At 36.0% G+C, this 7684-nt stretch overlaps 1 pseudogene; it reads right to left on the bottom strand.

The window, feature by feature from the left end:
* Positions 1-1098: 1098 nt before the first annotated feature.
* On the bottom strand, positions 1099-2637 carry LOC149534151 (cytochrome P450 78A4-like; annotated as a pseudogene).
* Between the last annotated feature and the right edge of the window lie 5047 nt (positions 2638-7684).

The following is a 7684-nucleotide window of genomic DNA, read 5'->3' as shown; positions in this document are numbered from 1 at the left end:
ATGGCATTGGAGGTGACCCACCTCCAGGAATTGCTCAATCATTGGGGTAACGCACATTGCACGGTCACCAAAGTTCATTCTAACTCTTCAGCTAACACAGTCTGCCCCAGGGCCGCCGTCAGGGTCACAATTCTTTTGCTCATCATTTGCATACGTTGTGGTTGCAGGCTCCCCGTCACCGCTCTCCTAGTAGTAGCAATGTTGGTTGACAGCATTGCTTAGTTTCTCTACCTCGTCATGGTTCTAGCTAGTCCTTGGTTCTTGTTGCTCTCCCTTCCAGTGATCCTCCTAGCTCTTGTGGCTCCAAGTGGTATTTTCCCTGCCTGGATCTGGCTCTCTGCCATGGGTGAAGGAGAAAGACAAAGAGAAAAGTGTTGATAAAGATGTTGTTGATGGTTGGACTACTCCTGGTACACTTGCCGGTCCCAAGAATTCCTGGGGTTATAATGATCATGATGATCCCCCTTCGGCTGGCACTACTCTTGTGGTCTATGGAAACTACTTATATGTTTTTTTAGTGAATAATTGTTGTTTCTGGCTTCTACCGTGTGAACTTTCAGAAGGTGATCTTGTATCCTCCGGTGTCTTTTTTGTGAATATGCAACAAGTATATTAGTTTATTAATAGCAAAGAACTATTCATCAAAATATTGACTTTTAATAAAATTGCTTATTATCATAACTAATTTTTCTTTTTTAATATTATAACTAGAATATGACAAATATGTAGCACTTGTTAATTCTTGCACATGCATTGTTTAAAGTCCCCCAAATTTGATAGCAATTCATATAACAGATACAATATGGCAGTAAAGTCGGGGAGAGTAGAAGGAACCAAGTAATGATATTTAAGTTTTGCTTATGCGTCTTACAGCACACTAACACGTCTTACAGCACACTAACCTCAAAAGTTGGATGACCATTCATAAACAAAAAATTGGGCAAACTACGTCAAACTAATTGCAATTTTTCAAACAAGAGGAAAGAAAAAGAGTGTGTATATATATACACCAAACTACATTTAGACTCTTCTATAACAGTATAGTATTAAAGAGCAATATATTGAAAGGGTGACCTTGGAACCTATGTCTCGGAGATATCAAAAGGGGTTTATGATCGTGGGAATCGCAGTAAGTGGCATGACCATTTGGGAGGACAACTTGAGAACCTCGGTGAGATCCGCTGGGTGTTGAGCAGAAGCTGTCCACTTATAATGGTGTAGTAGTTTCGCCACCCAGAGATGAACAGTGGTAAGTCCCAGAGTCTTTCCTGGACACGCTCGCCGACCTGCACCGAAGGGTGCAAGCCTCAAGTCATTTCCCCGGACGTCCACTTTCTCTTCAAGGAACCTCTCTGGCCGGAATTCATGAGGCGACTCCCAGATCTGGGGATCATGAGTTATGGACCACATGTTAACCATGGCCGTCGTCCCCGCCGGAACATACATCCCTCCTCCTATGTCAACGTCCTCTGTGCATAAACGCGCCCATGACAGCAGAGGCCCCGGTGGATGCATTCTCAAACTCTCCTTCACAACCGCTTGCAGGTATGGAAGCCTTGCTATGTCCTCGTCACGCACGCTTCTCTCCCTTCCCACCACTGCCTCCAACTCTGCCCGAGCTCTCTCTTGTATTTCTTCGTTCAATACCAACTCCGCCATGGTCCACTCCGTAACTAGAGCCACAGTGTCTGTACCGCGGAATATCATCTCCTACATGTAACAAGTATTCGTGAGTTTTGAGACATATATAATATGAAAACAAACAATAAGATGACGTATTCCTTACCCAGAGAACCGCGATGATGTTATCGTCCTCCAGCTTATCGTGTCCCTGAAGCGAAAGCAACACATCTACGAAATCTGAATCGGCCGTGTCCCTTGAAACAGAAGTCTCTCTATGTTGGTTGATGATGTTTTGAACAAAAGCCCTAACTCGAGGTACGAGACCAGCGCAGCGGGACTGAATTCGGTGAGGATCAAATGTTCTGAGCCAAGGAAGATGATCGGCCCAATTAAATGCTCCCAACAGTTCAAACCCCTCCTCCACCATCTCCCTCACCTCTCTACCCTCTCCCTCACCATCAAAACTAACACCAAACACGCTTCCCATGATGTTTCTGAGAGCCGCCGCCTGGAGATGTGGACGAAGGCTGACGGCGCCTTTGCATGCGCACTCATTGCGTATGTCAGAAAGCATTTTCATGGAATCCGCCTGACGGCTGCCTTCGTGCGCCGCAATTCTTCGTGGACTAAAGAGATGAGCAGCTGAAATCCTACGTAGCGTTCTCCAGTAGTCACCGCCAATTAAGCAAGCTTACGGTGAGCGTGACCGCCACTTATTTCCATCAGACTTCCAATTATTGGCCACCCTCTGGGCCCTGGAATCCTCTTCCTCTTATCATTATTATAATTCCTTGCAGCCCACGCACATCCGCCAGCACTCTGCCAGGAGAGGATTGCGGCACAAACAAGAGTAGCAACCAAAATTGGCAAATAATGCTTCAATGCACAAAGAACACTTTTGTCTGCTTCACTGCTAGTTATGAAGCTGAAGTTAGGCCCATTACTACTAAGAGGAAGTAGTAAATACACCCACCATCCCGCTGCTCCCCCACAGCTCGCCTCGCGGTTCTCCATTTAGAATTCTCACAAGGCAGAAACTGGTAAGAAGCAAGCAAATTCTATGCTCAGATGTTTGTATTGGCCAGTTTAAATAGAAGTTAAGATGTTGAACAGTTCTAAGTTGCTATGATGGCAACGCGGAAGCAGAGGAGAAATTTAGGCGAAAGTGTGGAAAGAAAAGTCGACGACAAAATGCAGTTTTTTTTCTTTTGGCTCCCACATGGAATCTCAACGACTCGAGTTTTTTTAAGGTGCATGAATTTTGGGCTTAGTTCGACCTGCCAAGCTTTCATTTGCTCTAGTTGACTTCGGGAACTGCAACTTCCTCGCATCTTCTCTATATTTGCTTGGGGCTGATCATGGCGAATAAAATACATTTGACCTCCATTATTACGTATTTGCTTAGCTAGAGGAGAGACGACTTCCTGGTGTGCGATTTCCTTTTCTACTTACCATGCGGTATGCACGCTATTTTTTAAGGTATAAAACGTTGACGGGTTTGAATAGTTATTTTAAATTCAGCGGTCGCATAGTGGCGTAGAAGACTGACGGAAAGAACTCTTTCGACGTTCCCACCGTGTATATTGAAATACAAATATCCCTAACAATAATCTCAGAAATATTAATTCTTTAAATGGTCTTAAAACGTAGTTTATCTTTGGCACAACATGGATGGAAATTAAGAAAGGAAAAAATATTGAATCTGGATTTAGATTTATGTTTTGGTTCAAATCTTAAAGGGTTTAAAAATAAAGAGCGTGTATTTTATGTTTAAAGTTTGAATATTTCCTTTAAGTTTTTAGAAAGAATAAGTAATTATATGATATGGTGAATGTTGAGTCAATGTGCTCTCTTTTATATAGATTGGATGGGTTGACTCCACTTCATATTATCTTGGCATCAATAACAAATATTATTTCACAAGAAAATCTAGTGTACTAAATAGAATTTGTAAGAGGTTTTTTCTTTCACTAAATATATAAGATTGTTATGTCTGTTAGATGGGGAGAGTGACATGGTCTTTTGTTTTGAACATTTTTCTATAATCTATTATTAGATTAATCTTTTCGATTTATTTCTCTATATGAAAATTTTCGAATTATTTTGTAAGAGACCAACATTTTAAGATATTTAAAGAACTATATGCTTTAGTGGAGGAAACTTTGCATTGGCTACACATTTAATCAATTTTTAAAAAATCATAAAAGATTTATTTATTAGTTGTGTATTTATTATATTAGCATGAAATTGAAGGTAGATGTACTTGTTTTCATATGTTTTCATTTAAAATGATGTGTGTATTTAAAATAATTGAAATTGTTATGTTCTTTCAAACATTTTTACTAAAATGATATTTCTAACAATTGAAGATTTCTACGAGTTGCAATGTGAATTTATCTCATGTTATGATATTTTAAATTAGACCTAAGATAATTAAAGTGAATCTTCCTTTTATTTCTTTGCTTTATATTTTCTTGAGTTTTCTTTCAATTTTTGTCTCTCCTTAGGTTATAATGGACAAGCTATTGAAATAGGCACTAAAAGATTATGGATATCTCGTAGAAATGATTTATGATCATCAAAAAAATTATAAAATAAAGCTAGCTTTTTTGTTTTCTTTATACTATATATTATTGAAAATAAATAAGATATTTTCTTTTTCTTAGAAAAATAAGGATAAAATAAATTTGGAATCCCCTAAGGGTACTACTTTGAGATTACCAATTAGAATCTCCCTAAATCTTGTACCAAGGTCCTTAGTCATTGAATATTCATTTTTCTTTGGTTAATGGGATATCAAACTATTTTGTAGTGCTTTAATCATTATATCTTAACAAATAAAATGATTATTATAGGTAATAGGGCATGTAATATGACTAATGTAGCCATGGAATAGGTATTCTAGTGGCTATTAAGAGATTCAATTAATAACTATATGGCATAGAACATGTTCTTGTATAATATTAACAAATACAACTAAATGTATTTTTACCGCTTGAATCTTTTTTTGATATCAAGTTAAATATACTAGTATAACTAAGAAACCTTTTTTTTTTTTTTTTAAATAAACCTAAGGATTTTTTTAATGTGATTTTTAATCCTAGCATCCTACACACTCTATGAGTCCATGTAAAAAAAAATTGACCAGAAACATCATCCCCTTATTACAAAGTTGAGGGATAAATCTTGCAAGTATATTAGATTAGTGAAGGTACAAGCCTGTGATCACAATGTCTCACCAAGGATTTGAACTTGGGATAAACACTAGCATCATGTTGCCAATAGATTGATTGATGAACCTAATACCTTGGTGTTTTACCAATTATCTTATGTACCTAATCCTTGGATAAGTTTAATTATTCCCTATTATATTATCATATCACAAAATAATACAATCCACATTTATACATAAATATCAAAATTAAGTTTTATTTTCATCCCATCAATTAAGTCCTTGAAAATAATTGAATTAAAATATATATAATTCATCTTGCAAAACCATTTTATTTGTATCAAAAATTCAACAATCATTCCAACCTAACTCTAACAATGGCTATGACCATTTAATTGGGCTTAAAAATGGCCAGAGAGAAAGGACTGACTAGGATCTTGATTGAAATAAATATGTTAAAAATTACTAGTTTTCTCAAGGGAAAGTCACCCCCTTTCTAGACTAGTATAGTTATAATCAAGAACAATATTAATTTTTTAGAAGGTTTTCACGATATTATTATATCATATGTGTACCATGGAGTGAACTCAGTCTTGTAGACAACCTAGCCAACATGGGAGTGAATGTGAATCATAGATTTAATTAAGACTCAAATGATCATATTCCAAGGATTCAAAGTTTGCATATACACAATGGTATCAATGAGCAATTATTTAATTAATGATTTTATAATGAAGCTCTTATACATATGAATGAATGAAGACGTGCACTCTTCTTTAATCATTCTAAGAATAATTATTATTTTAATTTATGTCTTCACTTGAGATATGGTTTTCAAAAATGAGATTCCCCTAAAGCGGGCCTAACAAGTTACTTTGAAAGGTTGCATGTGTAATAACCCATAACTGGTTATAACTTCAACAAATACCAAATTCTTTACTAATTCAGTTGTTTGACATTTCATCAAACACTTTGCAAATAAGCTATAATACCAATGTAATATCCCTTGCCCAAACTGACTGATTTTAGCTCAAGGAATATCATGAAACACTTGTATTGTTGCCTTTCAATGCTAAGAAATTTAGAGTGTTCACAAATAATATTACAATGCCTCTTACAATGAACTAATATGCAAATGCAATTCTTTTGATATTTTCAATGCATATACATGGAAACCAGATATGGAATGCATACCTATAGCCAACTAACATTTTGACAAACAATTGACATACAACTATTATGCTGATCATTTATGCTATTAGATGGAAATTTCATCAAAAAAATGCAACATGTATCTCCTTTATTGAATTCATTCTCATGTACAATGTTGCTATGAGTTTGCCAAGACAAATGGATTACAATAATGACTACAGTAATTGTACTGATATGTTTCTGGATTCAATTGTGTTAAGATTTTTACCATCAACGTTTGGAATCACACTACGTGGTCCATCATCAGGATGAAGAGCAAGAGATGCAAAAAAAAACTTTTTTTTGCATCTCTTGCTCTTTATCCTGATGATGGATCACGTAGTGTGATTCCAAACGTTGATGGTAAAAATCTTAACACAATTGAATCCAAAAACATATCAGTACAATATAATGGATTGTGGAGATTTGTTCTCTTTGACTACAATAATGCCAAAATCTGATTCTGAATTATCATGGCAAAATCATATGCCCCAAAAAATTACAATGTTAACTACTAATAGATGCAAGAGGAATCTAATAATAGTGATGCCCAAGGATGGAAATGAATCAAGCATAAGTATTGTAACACAACATTGTTCTTGTGAACTCTACTAGTCAACAATAAATGTATGTTCCAATTTAAGCACAAATAGAACTCCTAAGATGAAGCTCTCCTAAATATCAAATTCAGTGGATATCTCACCACCTCAAATGGCTTGCAACACTGAAGAGTTGACATTCTCCAATGGCTAACTAAAATCGAAAACCTTAGTTTCTTATCTCAATTTTATATCAAATGCAATTCATAATAATTGAATGATTAGCAATGAAGCTCACACCTCTATTTATTCTTTTCCTTCACCCTTCTAGAAGGAAATAAAATATTATTTAATTGTATTTCTAGAAAATGCATTCTCTAGAAGCTTCTCCCTTGCAATACAATAACTAATTGTGCTTCTAAAAAATTATATTAATTAAATATAAAGTCACCTTTCAATTTTAATTTATTTAATGACTTTATAAGAAATTAATTTAATCAATTTCTCCTTACTTGTCCACTTAGCCTTCAGAGAATGTAAAGGCTAAGAACTCCACTATAATGCTAAAAAGATGGGGACATTATAGTCCACCCTCCTTGAAATTGCTTGTCCTCAAGTAACTTCAAGTCTAGATGCTGCAAAATCTCCTCATTCTCCCATGTCACATCCTCTATAGGAAAGTCCTTCCATTTCACCAAATACTCCCTTATGGTACACTACCTCAAGTTCCTTTCCCTGAAATCAATGATAGCACTCTAGCACCAATACCAATTTTCCCTCATCATCCAAGGGTGGAAGCATTGTAGAAGGAACAATATGATGTCTTAGGGCCTTCTTGAGGCATGATACATGAAAAATATTGTGCACCTTGCTCTCCACTAGAAAATATAACTCATAAACCACCTCTCCCACTTTCTTAATAATCCTAAATGGACCATAGTATCGTCGCTTAAGTTTTTCGATGCCACTCTTCTTTAGAGTGGATTGACAATAAGGCTACAACATAAGATACACCATATCTCCAACCTCAAAAGTTGTCTTAGTCCTCTTGTGGTTTTCATATTACTTCTACTAATTTTGTGCCTTGGTTATATTATCCTTGAGAGTCTTAATAATTTCTTGACTCTCTTGTAACAAATCACCTACACTGGGCACTCTA

This window comes from Cupressus sempervirens, chromosome 10 (assembly GCF_028749045.1).
Source record: "Cupressus sempervirens isolate cs-2001-9-10 chromosome 10, ASM2874904v1, whole genome shotgun sequence".
NCBI classification, from domain to species: domain Eukaryota; kingdom Viridiplantae; phylum Streptophyta; class Pinopsida; order Cupressales; family Cupressaceae; genus Cupressus; species Cupressus sempervirens.
This window is presented reverse-complemented; position numbering and strand designations above follow the sequence as displayed.